The following is a 25,291-nucleotide window of genomic DNA, read 5'->3' on the forward strand; positions in this document are numbered from 1 at the left end:
GTAAATTACTTTGATTAGCTACTTATCTTATAAATAACTTATCCTCTTCTAGAGCAGTAAAACCCCCTATGCTCCTGCTTCCTCCTCCATAACCTCCTACCTTTGTGTCCCCGTATTTCGGGGAGGAGACACCCTAACCTCCTCCCCTTTCCCTCACCATCCTCCCAGTTTTAAGGGCTCCAGGTACCAGTGTGGGGTTTGACCCGGCGTCCTCCTGGTCCTTACAGCCGTGAACTAACCCACCACGCCACCAACCCTTCACACTGAGGCCGGTTCTCGTAGAACATTTAACCTTTGGTTTCAGGCGGTGACTTTAAAACTGGATCCATAAGTTGTGTCTCCATCACTTTGACCCAGATCCTCCCAGGGGATTGAACTTGTGTCCTCTGACTCCCCAGGCAGCTCTCTGACACCCTGAGCTACGCTGTCGGCAGTTCACTGGAGACCACGTCTCTCCAGTGTTAGCGTCGCTCCACTGGATACCTGTAAAATTCAGAATCCAACTTAAAATTGTCTTACTTGCATATAAAGCCCAAAACGGCTTAGCTCCGCATTATTTACAAGACCCGATAGTGCCTTATGTTCCTGGCAGAGCTCTCCGTTCTCAGAGTGTAGGTTTACTCGTAGTTCTTAGAGTATCTAAATGTAGATTTGGAGGGCGGGCGTTCTGCTATCAGGCACCTTTACTATGGAACCAACTTCCAATCTGGGTTAAGGAGGCTGACACCACCTCCACCTTTAAAACTAAACTTAAAACCTTTCTGTTTAGTAAAGCCTATAGTTAGTGTTTAGTAAACCTCTAGCTGGTGTTGGTAAATCTCTAGGTAGTGTAAACTCTAGTGTGTTAGAGTCAGTAGTCATAGTTGCAGCTATAGAACAAGACTATAATAGTTAGTCTCAAATATAGCTTGGTGGTAGATATGCTGCTATAGGCCTATGCTGCAGGGGGGACCGACATGATCCACTGGGCGGTGCCTCTCACCCTTCTTCTCCTCTCCTTTTCCCTGCCTCTCTTCTTATTATAAATATCTCATAGCTATCGTTGTCCATCGTTCCTGTAGTTTCTTGTGCCGGCCCCCCTTTCTTCTCTTTTGTGCATGTTTGCAGACCGGAGCCTCGGGAGCTGCGTTCTGGCCTGCGTTCTCCTGCTGGAGCCCCCTGGTGGTCGGTGGAGAAACTGCAGGTCAGAGTCCAGAACCTGCTGGATGTTTGGAGCATCAGTGCTTTTAATCAGAACAGGTGTCACACACACAAACACACACACACACACACACACACACACACACACACACACACACACACACACACACACACACACACACACACACACACACACACACACACACACACACACACACACACACACACACACACACTCTCCCAGGTCGTGCCCTTCTCGTGTTTCCTCTGACACGTGGTAATAGATTCGGCTGTAGCTCTACGCCTCGGCTAAGTGGCCTCACCTTTCACTGAAAACAAATCAGTCTCCACACACACACACACACACACACACACACACACACACACACACACACACACACACACACACACACACACACACACACACACACACACACACACACACACACACACACACACACACACACACACACACACACACACACACACCTTCCTCATGGGTGCTCTCCTCTTCCTCCCCATCACTCAGCCTCTCTCACTTCCTCTTTTCGATCCGTTTTCGTTCCACGTTTGTTGCTTTTATCGGCTTTTAAATGATCGTAAACTTTAATTATTCTTACATACTGTATATTTAAGGTATTGCTTCTTCAACGTTGTGCAAATAAAGAATTAAACTGTCATTAATTAAAACAACTTGTAGTTTTACTTACCTGCAGGTCCTGAGGGTCCAGATCCAGACCTGCAGGTCCTCTACAGACCACTAGGGTCCAGATCCAGACCTGCAGGTCCTCTACAGACCACTAGGGTCCAGATCCAGACCTGCAGGTCCTCTACAGACCACTAGGGTCCAGATCCAGACCTGCAGGTCCTCTACAGACCACTAGGGTCCAGATCCAGACCTGCAGGTCCTCTACAGACCACTAGGGTCCAGATCCAGACCTGCAGGTCCTCTACAGACCACTAGGGTCCAGATCCAGACCTGCAGGTCCTCTACAGACCACTAGGGTCCAGATCCAGACCTGCAGGTCCTCTACAGACCACTAGGGTCCAGATCCAGACCTGCAGGTCCTCTACAGACCACTAGGGTCCAGATCCAGACCTGCAGGTCCTCTACAGACCACTAGGGTCCAGATCCAGACCTGCAGGTCCTCTACAGACCACTAGGGTCCAGATCCAGACCTGCAGGTCCTCTACAGACCACTAGGGTCCAGATCCAGACCTGTTCCCAGACTTTTGGGTCGGTAGTTTGCTGGTTTTTCAGTTTTAAGAGGCTTCTTGAGATTGTTTCTTTGTAATCAGGGTTTTTGTGTTTCAGGGATCTGTGATGATGATGATTAACGTCTTTTCTCCAGCGGTTTCTTCTGCTTTCAGACACTTCGGCTGGTAAATTAATCCAAAGAAGAGAAAGCATGTGATGTAGGCAGGGCTACAGTCAGCTGAGTGTGTTTATGTGTTGGGAACATTTCTTATTTAGTTAGTTTTGGAAATGTCAGGGTAAGAGGGAATTTGTGGATCTGAACTGATGCCTGACTTTAGTCATCAACCTCTGGTGGAGGAATAATGGAGGAAGACCGCCCTCTGGTGGAGGAAGACCAAACTCTGGTGGAGGAAGCCCTCCAAATCTACATTTAGATACTCTAGGAACTACGAGTAAACCTGCACTCCGAGAACGGAGAGCTCTGCCAGGAACATAAGGCACTATCAGGTCTTGTAAAAACTGCGGAGCTAAGCCGTTTTGGGCTTTATATGCAAGAAATACAATTTTTAATTGTGTTCTGGCTATTTTCTTTAATATAGCCACAGCCCCAGCCTTAGATGAGTGGTTTTAACACACCGTGGTTGTAGATCCAGATCCACCATGCAGCCAGTCATTGTGTAAAAATAAACTAAAAAAAATACCCTACAAAAATTCTTAAGCCAGCACAAAGTGTATGTTCTTGTTTATGGGAAAGAAAGAAAATTTATGGGAATGCTATGGTGAGATTCTACGGTAAGTTGTGGTTAAAAAACTGTGTTTGCTTCCCAACTAAGGCTCAGACTCCATTGTCTGACAAACATTTTCCACTTCCCTTTGTCAACTGGCACCACACCCACAATTACCATGGGTGTGGCCAAGCTGTCAATCAGTGGCCAGACTGCCAAAACAAATCAATAAACTAGAACCAAAAATATGGAAAGTGGTGAAATCATAAATATTCCTTTAACAAAAACATAAATGCTGTTTTGGCTCCTACAAATTGGATTCTGAATTTTACGGGTAGCCAATGGAGCGACGCTAAAACTGGAGAGACGTGGTCTCTCCTGCTGATTCCTGTCAGCACTCGTGCTGCTGCATTTTGGATCAGCTGGAGCCTATTCAGCAAATTACTTGGACATCCTGCTAACAACACATTACAGTAATCTAGTCTAGAAGATACAAACGCATGAACTAGTTTTTCTCCATCACTCTGCGAGAGGATTTTCCTAATCTTTGCAATATTACGGAGATGGAAAACCGCTATTTTAAAAACCTGATTGACATATGGTTTAAACGACAAATCCTGATCAAAAACAACACCAAGGTTTCTCACAGTTGCACTGGAAGCCATCGCAACACCATCTAGTCCCTTCCTAAGATGCTCTGGACCAAGAATGATAACCTCTGAATCTGAATTTAGAAGCAAGAAATTTCTGGACATCCAGTCCTTGATGTCCCTAAGACATGCCTGAAGTTTAACCAACGGTTCTGTTTCATGCGTCTTCATAGACAAATAGAGCTGCGTATCATCAGCATAGCAATGAAAGTGTCTTTCAAAGTGTCATCTACCACTACAGTTGCAGATCCTTCCGTGTTAAAAAAAACGTATTTGTGACTCAAAAGTCACACGCAAATCCAGCGCAGCTCACAGACAAAAAAACATTTGTAATTGATATAACAGGTTGCAGTCAAAACAAACAGGATGAACATAACAAACAGTAAAACAAAGCACTGAAGGTGAGAGCACCGAGCCGCAGCGTCTATGAGCGCCACCATCTTTTTTTGAAATATTTGTGTGTGCATCAAAAATACATGTGCATTTGTGGATCGGTCTGTGCATTTGTGAATTTTCTCCTGTGCATTTGTGAATCGGCGTCTGCATTTGTGGATCGGTCTGTGCATTTGTGGATCGGTCTGTGCATGTTTACATTTTTCCTGTGCATTTGTGGATCGGCGTGTGCATTTGTGAATTTTGTCCTGTCCATTTGTGGATCAGGCGTGTGCATTTGTGAATCGGCGTGTGCATTTGTGAATCGGCGTGTGCATTTGTGAATCGGCGTGTGCATTTGTGGATCGGTCTGTGCATTTGTGGATCGGTCTGTGCATTTGTGAATTTTGTCCTGTGCATTTGTGAATCGGCGTGTGCATTTGTGAATCGGCGTGTGCATTTGTGGATCGGTCTGTGCATTTGTGGATCGGTCTGTGCATTTGTGGATCGGTCTGTGCATTTTTGGATCGACGTGTGCATTTGTGGATCGGCGTGTGCATTTGTGGATCGGTCTGTGCATTTGTGAATTTATTCCTGTGCATTTGTGAATCGGCGTGTGCATTTGTGGATCGGTGTGTGCATTTGTGGATCGGCGTGTGCATTTGTGGATCGGTCTGTGCATTTGTGAGTTTTGTCCTGTGCATTTGTGGATCGGTTTGTGCATTTGTGGATCGGTTTGTGCATTTGTGGATCGGTTTGTGCATTTGTGGATCGGCGTGTGCATTTGTGAATTATGAGACTGTTCCATACATCCAGGCAAGATCACGATGCATTTGGTCAAAGTTAATATACATCCATTATTTTAGCTACACAAGCATCTGTAACAAACAGCATAAATGTCACCGGTGAATCAGACCAAGGAGATATTGTTGAGTAAAACCTTCAGGGCTGCAGATGGACAGGAAGTTGAGGTTTTTGCAGCTCAGCCCTCAGCAGTAGTTAGGGGGGGGGGGTCAGATGGAGGTGAAGAAACACCTACCAAAACTGATGGAGGTGAAGAAACATCTACGAAAACAGCCAGCAGAAAAATCCCCTTCACTTTGGTGAGATTAGACTAGATTTTTAGATCCTCAGTGGGGGAATTCGCTTTGTGCAGCAGCAGAACACACAATTGAACTTGAATTGAAATTTTAATTTCAAACATGAAACAGTAGTGAATACAAAACAAAACAATAATAATCAATAATAAATAAATGTAAATAAGAAAACCAAGAAAAAAAAAACAGAAATATAAATAAAAACATGCATCCATCATAATGAACATTGCTGGAAAAGGAGCTTATTAAATCCTACCCCCTAAACTATATTTCATTATGATCAAAATTAATTTAATTTCTATAAAAAAAACAAAAGATATATATATATATATATATATATATATATATATACATACATATTTAACACATACACACACATACATATATACACATACACTTATATATATATATATTTTGTATACATATATATATATATATATACATATATATATATATATATATATATATATATATATATATATATTATATATTATATTTTTTATATATATAAAAAAATATAAAATTACAAAATTATAAACAGTACATACAGAGGAATGAAAATAAAACTAGTGAAGTACGAAATTTAGGAACGTTTGTGTTTATATAACATTGTTTGTTGTTTTATTTTATCAATGAATGAAATAAAGAATAAATAAATAAATTATAATAATAATAAGAATAATAAGAATAAGAATAATAATAAAAGGGGAAACTTAACATAAAAGAATACGTTTTGTAATGTTTGACCTATTAAACTGGATAAACTCAATTAAGTTCCTTGTGACTAAGGCCCCGTTCCCACGTAGCAAAAACGGTGGTGTTTTCATGCGTTTTGGCATATAATAATAATAATAAATTAAAGAGTGTGATGTTAGCAGGGAGGAAGGACCTGCATGGCGGTGACGAAGTGTGAAGTGAAGTGTGAACCGCACGTCCTGCTGCCTTTTACACCAAGAAACTGTGGCGGAGCTAGACTTTTAACCTCGGGGGGCCCAGAGGGGGCCAGGGCTGTTTCAGGGCCACAGGAACTACGAGTAAACCTGCACTCCGAGAACAGAGAGCTCTGCCAGGAACATAAGGCACCATCAGGTCTTGCAAATAATGCAGAGCTAAGCCGTTTTAGGCTTTATACGCAAGTAATGAAATTTGAAATTGGATTCTGAATTTTACGGGTAACCAATGGAGCGACGCTAACACTGGAGAGACGTGGTCTCTCCTGCTGATTCCTGTCAGCACTCGTGCTGCTGCATTCTGGATCAGCTGGAGCCTATTCAGCAAATTACTTGGACATCCTGCTAACAACACATTACAGTAATCTAGTCTAGAAGATACAAACGCATGAACTAGTTTTTTCGAACCGCACGTCCTGCTGCCTTTTACACCCAGAAACTGTGGCAGAGCTAGACTTTTAACCCCGGGGGGGCCAGAGGGGGCCTGGGCTGTTTCAGGGGGCCACAGACTATGGCAATGAATTCGTTTCTCCAACAATCAGTACTCGAGTTGTAAAATAAAATCAGGGGGGATGGTGGATTGTATCATATGGGGACAGATAATTTGTGCTGATTACAAATAATATAATATATTACAAATAATAGCAGTGACCAAAACACCTGCAGAAATACTGCAGGAATGACATAGCAGCAGTTAAATGCAGCCTTCTGTAAGCTTTAAATATCCACTGGGCTTACATCAGATACATCAAAATACAACAATAAAAAACACTTTTCTGAACTTATCAATATGACTCTGTCCTTCACAGGATAAGTAACATGGATCACTGCAAAAACTCAAAATCTTAACAAGAATATTTGTCTTATTTCTAGTTAACCCTTGTGTTGTCTTTGGGTCAAGGAAGGAGGAAGGAAGGAAGGAAGGAAGGAAGGAAGGAAGGAAGGAAGGAAGGAAGGAAGGAAGGAAGGAAGGAAGGAAGGAAGGAAGGAAGGAAGGAAGGAAGGAAGGAAGGAAGGAAGGGAGAAAAGAGAGAGGAAAGAAGGAACTGGGGAATTAGGTCATTTTGACCCAAAGGGTTAAAATGTCTCATTTTAGTACAAAAATATCATTACACTTAAACAAGACTCATCACTGGAAAAAACAACAATTTTCACCTGTTTCAAGTAGATTTTCACTTGAAATAAGTAGAAAAATCTGCCAGTGGAACAAGATTTTGTTGCTCCATCTTGTTCCTTGTGTTAATCAGCAGGGATGCTGAGCTTTGGTACCAGGGTCAGCAGGGATGCTGAGCTTTGTGGTAAATCCACTCCGGTGGAGGTCTGGGTGGAGCCGGCTGGATCTCCCCGTACTGAAACAGACAAACTTTAATCCCTCACTTAACCGAAAAATATGCCGCGACTGGAATCTAACCCGCGTCGTTGTACAGGGGAAAGTTTACATAAATCGCGAGTTATACCAGCGATAGTGCTCGTGTTCGTAACGGAAAATAATCCACTCTCAAAACGGCAGGGAAACAATGCATATGCAAATGCATATAAAATATGAAGATAAATACCAGACATTTTTAACAGAGTGGGAGAGTTTATTAATATTTAAGCAATACATCCTGCCATGCCGTGGTATACGCTCATTATATCACAGCTGAGCGGCGTCTCCGGCCCGACGACAAGTGATGTATTGCTTTTATAAAACAGTTAATTAACATTAATGTAAATATGAAAGAGGAATACACAATCTGCAATAGATGCTGTGTAAATAAAACTGAATTGAACTGAAGTAAATCTAAAGTTTGTGGTGGTCAACGAGGAGCTTGAACCAACAGCTGCCGGTCCTGATGGTCGTCAGCATCACTGAGGCTGGAACCAACAAGTTAACTATGACCTCTTTGATTGTTGGTGAACAGGAAGTGCTGCTCGTCGGCTCTAAACAACCCTCTGAGTGGTTTTCCAGCAGAATCAACTCTAACGGTTGAGGAACTCCCACTTTGAGGAAGAGCTCAGTAGAAAGAGTAACTTGTTTACCTGTGGATTCTCCAGCGTCTCCGATTTCTCCGGGGTGAAACGTGAAGGATCCTTCATCCTGCAGCTGCTCCTCTTCCTCCTGAAGTACCGACAAGTCAAACCTGCACAAAGATGACAGAGAAAACTTCAACGACTGAGTTTCTGACAATGAACATGCAGTTTACAACTAATACAACCAACCTTTAAACCTCAGATTCTTTTATGTGACAATATCCAGATTAAAATCAAAGTCAAGTGTCAGGGCTGAATCCACTACAATAACGCAGTGGAAGGGACATTTGTAACCAGAACAGTAGGGCTGTCACGGTTAGGTTGTTTGTTGAGGACCCAAACGCAGGAGAGCAGGAGTTCGCAAAAAGCAACCAATCAGATGAAGGGTGGGCGTGCTTTTTGGCGTCTAGCGTCGCCACGGTAACACTTTTGAAAGAGAAAAGTAATGCGTGTAGTCGCAGGATGAAGACGCACATTTTGATGTATAACACACTTGGGTTCACGATACGGTTCAAGCCGTATTAACTGCCGAAGGAATGGCATAAATTGCTCCAAAATTACGCGATTAATTCAAAATGTTCAAAATGGCGACTTCCTGTTGGGTTTGGGCCATGGTGCCAAGAGACTTTTCTTTAAGTTGCGACATTTTCATTTTATTTCATTTTAATTTCTGAAAACTCCGGCCAAAGTGGAGATTTTTGGAGTTTTTGAGAAATTTTAAGAAAAAAGACAAAATGTCGAGAAGAAAGTCTAAATTTTGAGAAAAAAGTCGAGAAAAAAGTCAAAATTTTGAGAAAAAAGTCAAATTTTTAGAAAAAAGTTGAGAAAAAAGTCTAAATTTGGAGAAAAAAGTCGAGAAAAGTCAAAATTTTGAGAAAAAGTCAAAACTTTCAGAAAAAAGTCAAAATTTTCAGAAAAAAGTCAAAATTTTGAGAAAAAAAAGTCTAAATGTCGAGAAGAAAGTCAAAATTTCAAAAGTCAAAAGGCATGTGGAAGCAGCAACGAGATGACCGGGGGGGGGGGGGGGCGCAGGCCAGCACGCAGCTCCCGAAGCTCCGGCCTTTCTGTGTGGAGTTAGCATGATCTCCCTTTGTTCCCTTGGGTAGCTAATGTGAGCTAACCTCACAAAAACATGCTGCAATCGAGGGTGTAAACTCTGGCCGGCCGGGGCACCGAAACAACACTCACCTACGAAAACTAAAGTCAGGATGATGTTCAGACAGAACGAGCTGAGAACAATCCACTCATTCTGCCACGTTCTGGTGTCTCTGGTTCCTGATTCGTCTCTTTTTCCTGTGTGGTGGTTCAAATCCTCATGAGGAGTGACGGACACAACTGGAACAGACACATGACAACGATCAATAAACACAGTTCAAGACTTACTTCAAATCAAATTCACAGGTTCATTCTTATTCAACTCGACAACAGTGGCGATTTTGGTCTGTAAATTTTGGTGGGGCCATGCTGGAAAATCTTATGCAATCAGTATCAAGTGAGAGAAGGGACCACAGCCCCTTTGACCACAAAATTGCAGCTGAATAATGCCATCATCACACAAACAGTGCCAATCTAATGACATATATTATCATATCAATAGCGCTACCAAATGGGCACTGTTCAAGAGCTCATATCAAATACTCAAGATCGAAACAGCAACGTGACAACAATAAAAACACAATGCACAAGCACGACCGTGCACAAGTATGGCGTGTACGGCGCACATGCAATATACAGCAATTAATATACAAAGCCACCACACAGTATACCACAGCCAAACAGCCATTTCAGCACCACAGACAGGTAAACAGCTCCATCAGCGTCGGGGAGCCCACGTGAGGTTGTGTGTCCCCCACACCCACACCCACACATGTATCGCCAGTTGCGCATTACACAAAGTCCACTATAATTCAAAGAATATAAGTACATGGTCAGTTCCACATAAAAATATGTTAGACTCACCGTTGACGATCACTGGTTAAATCATCCGGTCGATGTGGTCCCAAACGTTTTATTTCCAACTTCTGCTCAATTGCTAAAGTGCTAAATCGCACACTCACCAAATAGTCAACTTCATTCATTTTGAAAGAATGAAACGTCACCTATCAATCAAAGTACGTATTAGCCATAGACGGCATAAGCCGAGCTAGCATGGCATGTGCAGAGCCCACCTTTGCTTCAGAGCAGCCAATGAGAGGTAGGGTCGCCACCTTTCAGAAATAGAAATAAGGGACGCCCCGATTTCAGCAGCGTAGGAGCCAAAAAAAAAGCCCCAAAACCAGATGTAATATAGCCTACAGGTGAAGAATATGGTGTAAAAGTTAATTTATTTCAATAATTCAACTAGAATATGGTGTAAAAGTTAATTTATTTCAATAATTCAACTAGAATATGGTGTAAAAGTTAACTTATTTCAATAATTCAACTAGAATATGGTGTAAAAGTTAACTTATTTCAATAATTCAACTAGAATATGGTGTAAAAGTTAACTTATTTCAATAATTCAACTAGAATATGGTGTAAAAGTTAATTTATTTCAATAATTCAACTAGAATATGGTGTAAAGGTTAATTTCTTTCAATAATTCAACTAGAATATGGTGTAAAAGTTAATGAAGATACGGTACAAATCGTGTCCCGTATTAGTTCAATACGGGACGCAACATTTTTTTCTCAAATAAAGGACGATTCCGTATTTTACGGGACGGGTGGCGACCCTAATGAGAGGCGCTCTGGGGCCCTGAGCTCGCGGCCCCACTGTCGAAGCTAATGTGTGCGCTGTACACGCGCACGCGCGCGCAGCAGTTCACCAGTTAACAACATTACAGGCAGAGGGGACATCTCCGCCGTGCCCCACCGAGCGGAAACAGAGGAGGCTGGATCAGGCAGGGCGAACTATTTACACACAGTTACACTACAAAAAGTGTCAGCAGATGAAATTAAGTTGCATCAAATGAAAACTGCGGACATTTCATTGGAGACAAATGTATTATGAACTTATGTTTAATCATTAAACTTTAATGACACATAATCTTCCCCTGCGCAGCAGCGCCCTCTGGTGGGGCCCTAATGCAAAGACGCCATTGCTCGACAATCTTATACAAGACTTTTCATTTTTTGCGGCTCCAGACATATTAGTTTTTTGTGTTTTTGGTCCAATATGGCTCTAAAACATTTTATGTTGCCGACCCCTGGACTAAGGGAGCTTTGTCAAGAGATTTCAGCTGGGAACCGGTTTTTACTCGGCAGAAAATTTTGACTTTTTTCTCAAAATTCTGACTTTTTTCACAACTTTTTTCTCAAAATTTCGACTCTTTTCTCAAAGTTTCGACTTTCTTCTCGACATTTCGTCTTTTTTCTCCAAATTTCCTAGCCAAACCTACAGGGGGCAGTGTAACGAGAAGATAAAGTCATGCTAGCCAATCAGAATCCTGGAAAAAAACATCAACAAATGACACGAGTAACTTCCAGTTACTTCCAAGATGAACGAGAGTCTTTCGTTTGGAGCGACAGAGAAGTGGAGTTACTTCTTGACATTTTGACTTTTTTCTCGACATTTCGACTGTTTTCTCAAAAATTTGACTTTCTCAAAATTTCGACTTTTGTCTCAAAAATTTGACTTTCTCAAAATGTTGACTTTTGTCTCAAAATTTCTACTTTCTTCTCAACATTGAGTTTTTTCTCAAAATTTCGACTTTTTTCTCAAAATTTCGACTTTTTTCTCAAAATTTCGACTTTCTTCGCGACATTTCAACTTTTTTCTCAAAATTTCAACTTTTTTCTCGACTTTTTTCAAAATGTTTTGACTTTTTTCTAAAAATTTCTAAAAATTTCGACTCTTTTCTCAAAATTTTGACTTTTATTATATTAGAGTCTCCTGCAGCTTCTCATATTCTACTGGAACTACAGGAACTTACCTGAGATCAGGTGGAAAGTGTCCACAAACATAATCTTTCTATTCTTCATCTGTCCACAGAAGTAACGTCTGAAGTCTTCTGCTGTGAGGTTTTTAATCACAAGTCTGTTTTCTTGGATTAAATATTTTGTTTCAAAATCAGGAGATGAGTAATCGGGTACAAAGGAATAAGAACGTCCGATGTGTACTCTGAACCGGTGGTGGATCTCCATGAACCAGTGGATGTCTTTATCTCTGATGGAGCAGGTCAGAGTGACATCTCCACCCAGATCTCCTCTGACCTTCGTCACCTTCACGTCCTCTGCAGAGACCAGAACCAGCAGCAGAACCAGCAGCAGGATCTTCCCCAGGTCCATGACGGTTCAGCTGCTACGACTAGACAGAGTCGTCTGAAAGCAGCTCTGCTGCAGAACCACCTCCTCTTCACTTCCTGTTTACCCGCCGCTTCAATCCAGTTTGACGTCAAACCGCAAAGACCAAATGAGTCTGAGAGGACGGAAGAGGAACCACATGCTAGCAGTAGCAGGACCTCCAAAGGTGTACTAGTACTAGCTGGTGAAGTATTCACATTCACAGTAAAGCACAACAGTAAAGGCAACCCAACATGTTTTAGATCCATATTGGACCAAAAAAACTAAAAACAAATATGTCTGGAGCCGCAAAAAATGAAAAGTCTTGTATCAGAATTAGAATGAAGAAACACATGCTGCATGTTTCTATATTAGTTAGAACTGGGGGGAGGTTTATTTATTCATTATGCACTTCGACAAAAAAGTCAAAAAGTCGAAATGTCGAGATTAAAAAGGAAAGGAAAAAGGAAGAAAAAAGAGAGAGAAAAAAGAAAAAAAGAAGAAAAAAGAGAAAAAAGGAAAAGGGAAAAAAAGAAAAAAAGAGAAAAAAGTAAAAAAAAGAAGAAAAAAGAAAAAATAAGAAAAAAAGAGAAAAAAGTAAAAAAAGAAGAAAAAAGAAAAGAGAAAAAAGTAAAAAAGGAAGAAAAAAAAACACAACACCAAAACAATGTGTTGGAGAGGGAACAGGAGGAAGCAGAACGCTTCCCTTCCTCACTATATCATATTATATATGCCATATAAAAATAAAAACAAAAAAATTATTTGCACCTTTTGCTATAAAAAAAAAAAAACAGTCAATGATAAATGAACAATAGGAAGCCAAGAGGACTTATAATATTACAAAGTTCACTCTCCCTCATTTGACATCATTTGGATGGTAAATTATTCACAAAAATTAATAGTAAATGAAAAATAAATTGAGTCCAAAGAATAAATATATATTTTTTAAATTATTATTGTTTTCCATTTACAATTTCACGGGAAGTATTAGTGGTACCACTACTAATACTACAGTTCTGTAGTATTAGTAGTGGTACCAGCAGCACTAATACTACAGTTCTGTAGTATTAGTGTTGAACAAGTCTGACCTGATCTATGTCTCCATCTGGTGGCTGAAACATGTTACTGCAGCAAACATCTTCAGGTTTTATTCAACAACAAATAAACTTAGTTTTAAACTAACAGATTCTTTCCTCTTTTATCGTGTTTCCATCAGTAAAACATCTGATTGTCACAAGGTAGTGCCGAAAAACTATATATATCCCCCTCACAAAAATAAGAAAAATAGAGAAACATATTTTCTCATCAACAAAACATATTTTTAATTTTTCAAGTAAAAAAACATCATATTTGAACAATTTTTCAGACAATAAAATAACATTTGAACCATTTTTCAGACAATAAAATAACATTTGAACCATTTTTCAGACAAATCAAATCAAATGGTTCAAATGTTATTTTTTTGTCTGAAAAATGGTTCAAATAGGTTCTTCTCCTAAGTAGGATCAAAACACGCTTATACAAAAAATTACAAACAAATAAAGTGCAAACAATAAAGTGCACATGTAACTAAACTAACTAACTAAATAATCAGATTGTTACATGAGTTAGTGACTATATTTACTGAAGCCCTGGTAACAGACTGGGTTCTTCAGTGAAGGAACAGAAATGTTCTTCTCTTCTAGCAGCAGAGCAGCAGACAGAGAGCAGAGAGTTGGACCAGCGGGAGGAGCTTCAGTCCTGCTGCTCCGCCTGATGGAGGATCAGTTTTTATCCCTTCAGGTCGATCTGAAACACAGAGACCTCGTGGTCAGTTTATCACCTGGAACTCTGGAAAACCTGAACACAGAATCCAGAATCCAGTTCCAGACGAGACAAGAACAAGAGACAAGTAGAGATACCGGCTACGACATGGATCCTGTACCAGGTCTACCTTTGTGGACTACGAGCACAGAGCAGTCTGATCCGTGACCTGGACGGTAGAACATCAACTGAGGTTCAGGATTCATCTCCAGGTTTGTTAAACCTCCTTTCTAGAGAACAGTGGCGTAGGGATAGTCAGTGCAACACGTGCAACCGCACTGGGGCCCGTGCGACTTGCCGTATTACTCCTATAGATATCGTGAAACTAACCGTTGGTAAAGTCCCAAGTGGTGGTTTTTCACAAACGACGAAAGCTGCAGCGCCGAAAGCAGAAAGTTCGGAGTAATTTGAGAAATGCGTCCTCGTCGAAACGATTTAAAGGCTGATTTATGGTTCCGCGCCTACGGCGTAGGGTACGCGGCGACGCGCAACGTACTGCGTACCCTACGGCGTAGCCTCTGCGTCAATTTAAAGCAGGACCATAATTCAGGCTTTAAAGACAAACAACGTTGTTTCGTCGCTTTAACAAACCCCGACTTCTCCACATCAAGCGGGCGCCGCAGTGGACTTGTGCAGCAGCCTGCAGCCTGCAGCCTGCAGCAGCACACCGTCCGCTTCAACTGGTGTCTGTTTGGCACTCAAGGACGGGACTGAATGTACTTTTTGCATATGGTAAATACGTGTTCTGGTTGCGGCATCAAAAGGAGGCGCGCAAAAAAAAGCGCCCCGATCTGCGCTCCTCTTGTTTTTAACATTGCCGGTGACAGTGGCGTCAGCTGAGAGATCATTCTCAAAGTTAAGAATGATTAAGACATACCTGAGGAGCTCCATGGGGCAGGAGCGGCTGAGTGGCTTAGCTATCCTCTCCATTGAAAATTTAAGAGCCAGGGAGTTGGACATTGGGGATGTAATCCAGGATTTTGCCCAGCGCAAGGCTCGCAAGATGCCGTTTCACTGAACTTATAAATTAATCTTTTGTTTAGTAGGCTACATCCTGTGTTAAACCTCGGGTTCATATTCTAAGAACCTTTTCTTAGATTTTTTTTTTCTTTTCAAGGAATTAGTCTAATATAGCCTACAGCAGAGGTCTGTTTTTCACGTTACGCACTGTTGCGGTTTGGTCAGAAGATCTTAAAATAAAGTGTAAAAAAACAATAATCTCTCTTCTGTCTCGTCATGCTATTGTTGACTTCATGTTTATTATCTCCTCTTGCCTTAAGCTTTATCATGTAGCGATGCACTCTTGACTTTGTAAGAAAAATTATTTTGTGGTAATTTCAGCACCGCCATGTATCAGACAGCTCCTCCCGTGCTGTCTGATGCGATGGTGAGGTTTGTTGACCTGCAGACTGTTGTGCAGGTGAGTCAAAGCTGGGCTGTTACATTTAGAATCTTGACCTCTTAAAAAGTTTCTAATAGGCTACAATAACCAAAGTCATTTGATTGTAAAATTTAACAAACTGTTGGTAAAATCTATATAGACCTCATAGTGGGGGTGAGCGCATGCATGTGCGTGATTGCGCGGGTACGCCTAATTAGTAACATGCTCTAGGGCCCGTCAATATATCTTGCACTGGGGCCCGTGCTGAGGTTGCTACGCTGCTGCTAGATAACCTCCCAGATGTTTGGAGAGGAGCTGCTGAACATACAGATGTTCCTGACAACATTCTCTCTGAGCTTACCTGAAACAGTCAGGTCGAATATCCTACGATACGAGCCTGTCTTGACGTAACACTCATATGTGCCCGTGTCGTTCTTCTGCAGCTTCGTCATGAGGATGGAGAAGGTCCCGTCCTTGTACTCTTCAGGGTAACTGGTCACTCGACCTCGGTACGTCTCGTCCTGAAACGTGTAATCTGGTAAACTCTTCTTGATGTCCAGGACAGCCAAGTCATCTTTGTCCCTCCAGAAGGCGTTGAACTCTGCTGGTAGGGGCTGGTCGTAGATGCAGGGCAGTAGGACGTTTCCTCCAACAAAACCTTCAACTGAGTCCTGGCAGCTCACTGAGGGAGACAGGAAGTTCACATCATTACACCTGTCCACCAATCAGAGGCTGTGACCTGAAGTGAAATAATGAGCGTATACCACGGCCTGAAGTAATATAATGAGCGTATACCACGGCCTGAAGTGATATAATGAGCGTATACCACAGCCTGAAGTGATATAATGAGCATATACCACGGCCTGAAGTGATATAATGAGCATATACCACGGCCTGAAGTGATATAATGAGCATATACCACGGCCTGAAGTGATATAATGAGCGTATACCACGGCCTTAAGTGATATAATGAGCATATACCACGGCCTGAAGTGATATAATGAGCATATACCATGGCCTGAAGTGATATAATGAGCATATACCATGACCTGAAGTGATATAATGAGCATATAGCACGGCCTGAAGTGATATAATGAGCGTATATCACGGCCTGAAGTGATATAATGAGCATATATCACGGCCTGAAGTGATATAATGAGCGTATACCACGACCTGAATTGATATAATGAGCGTATATCACGGCCTGAAGTGATATAATGAGCATATACCACGGCCTGAATGATATAATGAGCATATACCACGGCCTGAAGTGATATAATGAGCATATACCACGGCCTGAATGATATAATGAGCGTATATCACGGCCTGAAGTGATATAATGAGCATATACCACGGCCTGAATGATATAATGAGCATATACCACGGCCTGAAGTGATATAATGAGCATATACCATGGCCTGAAGTGATATAATGAGCATATATCACGGCCTGAAGTGATATAATGAGCATATACCACGGCCTGAATGATATAATGAGCATATACCACGGCCTGAAGTGATATAATGAGTGTATATCACGGCCTGAAGTGATATAATGAGCATATACCACGGCCTGAATGATATAATGAGCATATACCACGGCCTGAAGTGATATAATGAGTGTATACCACAGCCTAAAGTGATATAATGAGCGTATACCACGGCCTGAATGATATAATGAGCGTATACCACGGCCTGAAGTGATATAATGAGCGTATACCACGGCCTGAAGTGATATAATGAGCGTATACCACGGCCTGAAGTGATATAATGAGCGTATACCACGGCCTGAAGTGATATAATGAGCATATACCACGGCCTGAAGTGATATAATGAGCGTATACCACGGCCTGAAGTGATATAATGAGCGTTTACCACGGCCTGAAGTGATATAATGAGCATATACCACGGCCTGAAGTGATATAATGAGCATATACCACGGCCTGAAGTGAAATAATGAGCGTATACCAGGGCCTGAAGTGAAATAATGAGCATATACCACGGCCTGAAGTGAAATAATGAGCATATACCACGGCCTGAATGATATAATGAGCATATACCACGGCCTGAAGTGATATAATGAGCGTATACCACGGTCTGAAGTGAAATAATGAGCGTATACCACAGCCTGAAGTGATATAATGAGCATATACCATGGCCTGAAGTGATATAATGAGCGTATACCACAGCCTGAAGTGATATAATGAACGTATACCACGGCCTGAAGTGATATAATGAGCGTATACCACGGCCTGAAGTGATATAATGAGCGTATACCACGGCCTGAAGTGATATAATGAGCGTATATCACGGCCTGAAGTGATATGAGCGTATACCACGGCCTGAAGTGATATAATGAGCGTATACCACGTCCTGAAGTGATATAATGAGCTTATACCACGGCCTGAAGTGATATAATGAGCGTATACCACGGCCTGAAGTGATATAATGAGCATATACCACGGCCTGAATGGATATAATGAGCATATACCACGTCCTGAAGTGATATAATGAGCGTATACCACGGCCTGAAATGCATATTATCCAGTAAAAATAGCCCCACTGTGGAAAAAATTAGTCCCATCTCTCATGACGTTATTTCTGCATGTCGTGTTTTCCTCGTCTTTTTTTCCGGAGACAGGAACTCATCAATCCATTCATCCATCGTTAGCTCCTCCCCGGAGATCAAAGTTTACCGTCAACATACCGAATTAATTGTTAACGAAAATAAAAAAAATAAACTTTAACACTGGCTACTTTTTGCTACCTGCTCTAACCGTCAAAAAATATGTAACAGTTGGTTGTTGTCATGGATACATTGTTGAGAACATGGGGGGAACATGGGGGGAACATGGAGAACATGGGGAACATGTGTGTAATGAGACTCACCTGAGTTCAGGCAGAAAACCAGCAGGATCTGAGGTCGGAATCTGCAAAAAAAACCACAGACAACAGTCACATTTCAGTCCTGCTTCCCTGTCTGATGAACATCTTAACTAGAGTCCTGCTATAGGGACTGCTTCCTTTATCCTGCTCCCGCGGTGTTTCTATCCACTCCCATCCGCAAAACTCTGAGAATTCATGCCGCACAATAATAGAGATGCATTGATCTTGTGTCTTCTCCCGTCCCGCAAGAGAAATGTCCAGACAAATCTATCTGATTTAATGTTAACATGATCATTGTGGAGCTTGATGGATGATTGACAGTTCATAGGTCACCTGACTGAAAGTTACTCTAGATGCAAATCCATCATTGTCATCATCACACAAGCTTTTTCACCTTTCGCGCATCAATTATGTGATTGAGGTTATAGCAACGAGAGTAGCTGTGAGTGGCTCAAATAATACTTATAAAAAACATAAAATAAGCAAAGTTAACAAATTAAACTTATTAATTTAACAAATGATTCGCTTGGTCATTACATTGCTGTGGAGGAAGAGAATGCTGCTGACCGACTGCTGGTTCCAATCCCTCGTCTCTTCCAAGATGCTGCACAGACACTAAACGCAGTTTCTCCAAATATCTGACTTGCTTTGTCTTTGTTTTTGCTTCCTGTTTCACACCAGAGAACACTGCCTTGTTTTAATAAAGTGATAGTTGGTTTCAACTCTGGCTCAAATACTTGTACCAGCTCAGTGTTGGTGCCGAGGTATTGTTTACAGTTTTAACCAAACTGAGACCAGAGGGGTATTCCAGGAAGCAGGTTCAACAAACTGAGTTTAAACCTGAACTCCGAGTTGACTTGACCAGAGATAGGAAACTCTGAGTTTTTGGTTCCAGAACAGCGGATATGAGTTCATTCAATCAACTCTGAGTTTGTCAACCTTGAGTTAAAGGTATAGTCTGTAATGTTGGAGAGCTAGCAAGATTTGAAAGTGGCACCTCCTCTAGGCCCCGCCCCCTCCTCCCCCTCCCGTCAGCGCTCCGTCCAAAGCCACGCCCCCACAAACTTTGGGGAACGCGCATTTGCAGGAGTCGGGTTTTCCAGGACATTTTGGACAGCACATTTTCAACAAAGCTACCCCATGTCTCATTCACCTGTAAGCGAGGCCGGTTTTAGGGGGGCCAGGGGGGGCTGTGTCCACCCAAACGTGCATCATTTTTAGACACAACAATGAACGCATACTGCAAAAGTTGTGTCTCGGCAGAGGGACCCGACGTCCCAGCAAAATGAGAAACAGAGAAGTTCGGAACAGCAGACACACTGAAGGCTGATTTATGGTTCCGCGTTACACCAACGCAGAATGGTGCGCGTCGCCGCGTACCCTACGCCGTGGCTCCAGAGCCTGCACGGCACCGCAGCGCTCCGCCATCCGCATCGGTGCTCTCCGCCCTCACCAGGATGGAGACGCCTCCATCCCCACGGACCCCCATACTGGGGGTCCGTCAGACCCCCAGTAGCGGACAACCTGCGCCGCAGAATCGCACTTTGGCTTTCTTTTTTTAGCCTTTTTAGCAGGGCGAGCCGTTACATTCGACGTGACAAGTGCGCGCATGGGACAGGGGGGGCGTGGGAGGGACTTAAAATGAAGCATCTGATTGGTTCTTTCCCCCCTGCCAATCCTCTGGTCTTCTGACCAATCCGTGCCACTCGGTGCGGAAAAACCGATTGGTCAGAGTTTTTACAGGATTAAAGCTGTCAGAGAGGTCTGATTTTTTTCTTTCCTTTTTCTGAACACATTATTCACTGGCTACTCTCAGGATGGAAGGACCATTTCACCCAGTATAACAATAAATGTTTTTGAAGACGATCACAGACTATACCTTTAAGCGCATGCATGAAGAAAATAAAAAGCCATCATCAATGGAGCCCTGATACAACGATTCACCATGGCAACCGGCGACAACAAAAGATCCACATACTTCATGCCACTGGAGTTAGAAGTGTTAATACGTGCGTATGGCGAGTATGAGAGCATATTTCGGGAAAAAAAACACAGCTGCAGCAGCAAAGGAGAGAATTGGCGTGGGAGAGAGTTGCTGCAGTCAATGTGTAAGTTTGAATGCAGTATTCATTTAACATTTAAGCACACTGTCAGATCAGGGCCGTCAATTGGTACGGCAGCCGCCACACCTCGGCTTCGGGGGAAAATGTAAATGTTTTTTTTTTTATACATTTATGGAATTACTCTGTGTCTATTTGTATTGATTTATTCTATTACTTAATACATATAAAGTAACTACAAATGCATATCAGAACAACATGATGGATTTCACTAGGTATTATCTTTCCCAACACTTGTATACCCCCCTCATATCTGGAAATGTGATGTCCCAGCGTCCCTGATGACAGTGGTCGCTATCAATCTGGTTTTTAGCTCTGCAGTGTTACTAACTTACAAAAATGAAAAGGAAGCAGACAACCACGCAATTTAAAAAAAAAAAGAAAGAAGGCAAGTGATGGGTCCAATGTTGCCCTAGCAGCAGAAGATATTAACGAGACTGTTAGCCACTGATGGATTAATTATGCAAGTTCATTTTAAGGTAAGATATCAAATCACCCTACCCTCTTATAAATCTGTTTAAGGGAAATATTGGACTTTTTTTACTCTCTCTCTTTCTCTCTTCTGCTCCCTCCCTCTCCTTTTTGCATTTGGACTTTAACTGTTTGAAGTTAAACTGGGATGTCCCTGTGATATTGTTGCACCGACATAGTGAATAAAGTGAACAGAATGAGTTAAATTGCTTTTGTCAGATACACTTTTTCTGCTCTCTAACTCTGCTCTTGCTGTCCGTGGTGCAGAAAATGGATGTTTATTGCGTAAAGGCCCATTTAGTCCACGGGCCAGAGCCCAAAATTTCCCTTGTCAGAACCACTCAAGGTGACAAAACGTACCTATTATTTTGGAAAAGATCAATGTCTGTAGATGATATTCTGGTATGATAACCTTCCTGAGTGGCAGCTGGATCAGAGTTACCAGCTCATGAAGTTCAGAAATTACATTTTAGATGCTGCTGCATATCCTGGTTTAGACTCATGTACAGGAAATCTGTCAATGTTTCACTATATTGTCTTTGGTATCATTTTAAAGGAGACCTTTAAACATTCATTCAAGCTAAGATGTGATACATTTCCCGAATCCTTATGGTCCTGTGAGTATTCCAGTTTTTGTATTTTGTGTCTCTGTTGTTCCTAGATGACACAGGGATAAAAGATAGTATATCATTTAGGCGAAAATTGTGTAAAAATGTGAATTGTTTTTAGTTTAAAGAGCTGCAGTGACCTCTATGTTGGTCAGAAAGATTCACATCTTAGCTTGAATGAATGCTTAAAATGTCCCCTTTAAAATGATAAAGACAATATTGTGAAACATTAACAGATTTCCTGAACATGAGTCTAAACCAGGATATGCAGCAGCATCTAAATGTAATTTTCTGAACTTCATGAGCTGATAACTGTGATCCAGCTGCCACTCAGGAAGGTTTTATACCAGAATATCATCTACAGACATGGATCTTTTTGAAAATGACTGGTACTGATATGTGGTCTGGCCCACAGACCATTGGCTGAATTGACGCCACTGAGGGAGGAGACAGAGAGAAACTCAGGCTTTATTGAAGTAAACCTGCTAGCGAGCAGGTTAGGTTCAGAGAGTCAGTTGCCATAGTAACTGACTCAGAGTTTGAGTTACATCACTTTCTGGAACTGAAAACTCTGGATTTCCCTAACAAACTCAGAGTTTTCACAAAACCCTCTTTCTGGAATCCCCCTCTGGTTTCAGAGAAAATGAAAGCAGCATAAAGTTGAATTTCTTCAATCAGAAACCAGTCGGGGCCCATAAGATGGTTCAGGTAGTTTATTTATCTGAAACTAAAGTCTCAGGGGTCCCGAACCCCCGGGCCCCGGCCCGGTACCGGGCCGTGGGTCATCTAGTACCGGGCCGCACAGAGAGAAAAAATAATTTCTGTATCCCCGACTGATGATGTTTGACTCTCAAACTGATGGTTCACAATGTTTTTATTCCTGGGATGTAAATACACTGCAAACACACCGTTAGAGCTATAAAGGAATACAATAAAATAGAGTTAGTCTTTCTACATTCATATACGTTTCATTTAACTTAAATACAGACCGACACAGCTGCTCGGTAATAACAGCTACACAGGCTGATTTATGGTTCCGCGTTACACCTACGCAGGGCCTACGGCCTACGGTGTGCGGCGACGCCGTCGATTTAACGCAGAACCATAAATCATGCCTACCGTTAACACAATACATGAGTAACCATGGCAACCAAACTCAATGTACATAAATACGGCATAACATTTGCAAAGAAAACAAATCCTGATCAGCAGGTGATTTTTGTGTCAGTAAGGCTCCACTTTAGCATTCCTGACACTCGTTTAGTCTTTCAGACAAACTGTCTACTGCCGTTAAACTTTTACCTTTAAAGTCCGAAGCGCCGGATGTTTACGAGGTCTCGGTGAGACGCCTTCAAAATAAAAGCACTAAATATCGGTCTCCTTAATAAATAAAATAAAAGCCTGGCTTTAAATAACGTTAATGAGAAAACAAACATAAAAACATATTTATAGAAATACTCATATTAAAAGGTAATTTACAATTTCCATTATTTTATTTTATTTTTTCGAAAATTATATTTTATTATTATTAATATAGAGAAAATACCACAGTTTTTAATGCCGATCTTGTCATTTATTTAGTTTTTATCAACTACACCAGGGGTGTCCAAAGTTGGTCCTCGAGGGCCGGTGTCCTGTAGGTTTTAGATGTTACCCTGCTTCAGCACACCGTGATAAAAGTATAACTGTCATCAACAGAGCTGTGCAGACCTTGGTGACAAGCTGGTGACGACCGTGAATTAGAATCAGGTGTGTTGATGCAGGGAAACTAAAACATGCAGGACACCGACCCTCGAGGACCAACTTTGGACACCCCTGATCTAAACCTTTAGATTGGGCCGTGAAAATATTGTCAGACATTAAACCAGTCCTGGTGCAGAAAAGGTTGGAGAACCACTGTCCCAGATCATGTTCATCCTGAAAAACAATATTTGTCCCTTAAGTTTCCGTTGCTGGCGACAATAACATGTTTATCTGGTAACGGCTCATTAAACCAAGCTGCATCACCTGACTTTATTTATTTATCCGACCGTCGCATCGTTTACAAACTTTACAGCATCATTTTCTATTTTTAATCACGTACCTGCGGTTGGTCGTCATGTCTCTTTCTGGAACCAGGAGTTAAATTTGTCCGGTGTTGAACCAGAGACGTTCAATAAACTGATAAAATCTGTATAGAGGATCTTTGGTTGAACCAATCCTCGCTCCCTGCAGAAATGCCAGTTTGTAGTTCCGCGCATGCGCACAGTCGATTTTCCAAATTGGAATTCTACCCCAGGATTCAGGGATCGTCCATCATTTCTTGCACGATGTTAAATGGATAATATGGGATGTTGTAAATATTTGAATAAAAGCCGACTGGACCCTTTATTTATCTGTGGATTGATTTCAGACACAGTCTTGGATGTTAATTCAGCCAGCAGCATTTTCTTTATGTGTTTTAAAAAGATTATTCAGGGCAGAGCAGTAAATAAAAAAAATATTAAATAAATAAATAATAATAAACAGTGAGTAAAACCGAGGCGACACTTCCATAGGACTCCGTTGTAAACCGCACTTCCGGGTTATGAGAACTCTGTATTTTTTTTTTTTTTTTATTTTCTCATTGATTTTACAAAAAAACAAGGCACATTATTCATTCCAAAAGAACATTTTCATCAAATAACACTGAGCGACCAATGAGTAAAACTAAACAAAAAAGATACACAGCGAAAAAGAAAGAAAAGGAATAAACAAAAAATAAATAAAAAAATAAACGCAAGTGATCAGTCAGGAATTAGGAACAAAGATTCTTTTGAAGATTCTGGGCTTTTTGAATCATGTAAGATTTAAAATATTTTTTGTACTGAATTATTTCGTTTAGATATGCAATAAAGATTGTATTAATTTTCAAAAAGCGACATTTATGAATAAAAAATTTAGCCAATATAATTAATCCCAAAGTCTATTTTTTTGTCCTCCATTTGTAAACCAACTTTAATGCTTTCAAATGTAAGAATAGGAATGGCAAGACTGCGCTGTAAACTAATACAAGTAAATGGACTTATTTTCATAAAGCGCCTTTCTACAAAGAAATGTACCTTTTACGTCTCATTTATTCATTCACACACGCACTAATATACTTGGGAAACAGTTAGGCACCAAATATAATATATTTAATTTTCTCAGATGGTAAAAATAAGAACTTTATTGATCCCACATAGGAGTAATTCATGTTCTATCAGCTATAGAGAACAAGGTAGTGCCGAAAAACAATATATATCCCCCCTCACAAAAATAAGAAAAATACAGAAACATATTTTCTCATCAACAAAACAAATTTAACATTTTCATACATTACATTACATTTTATTGTCTGAAAAATGGTTCAAATATGTTATTTTGTTATTTGAATTGTTTTTTAATTTGTTTTGTTGATGAAAAAATATATCCCTATTTTTAATGTATTTCTACAAAGATACAAAAAGGACATTGATGTGGTTCTGCTCATTTTGTAAACTGTCTGCAGAGACTTATGTCATTTATTTTGGTCTTGGCCCATCTCATGTATTTTTTGGCAAGATACCTGTTCACTAATTTCACAACATTTTGACTCTGATTTCTCCCTCTCATATGA

This window comes from Cololabis saira, chromosome 24 (genome assembly GCF_033807715.1).
Source record: "Cololabis saira isolate AMF1-May2022 chromosome 24, fColSai1.1, whole genome shotgun sequence".
In the NCBI taxonomy this organism is placed as follows: domain Eukaryota; kingdom Metazoa; phylum Chordata; class Actinopteri; order Beloniformes; family Belonidae; genus Cololabis; species Cololabis saira.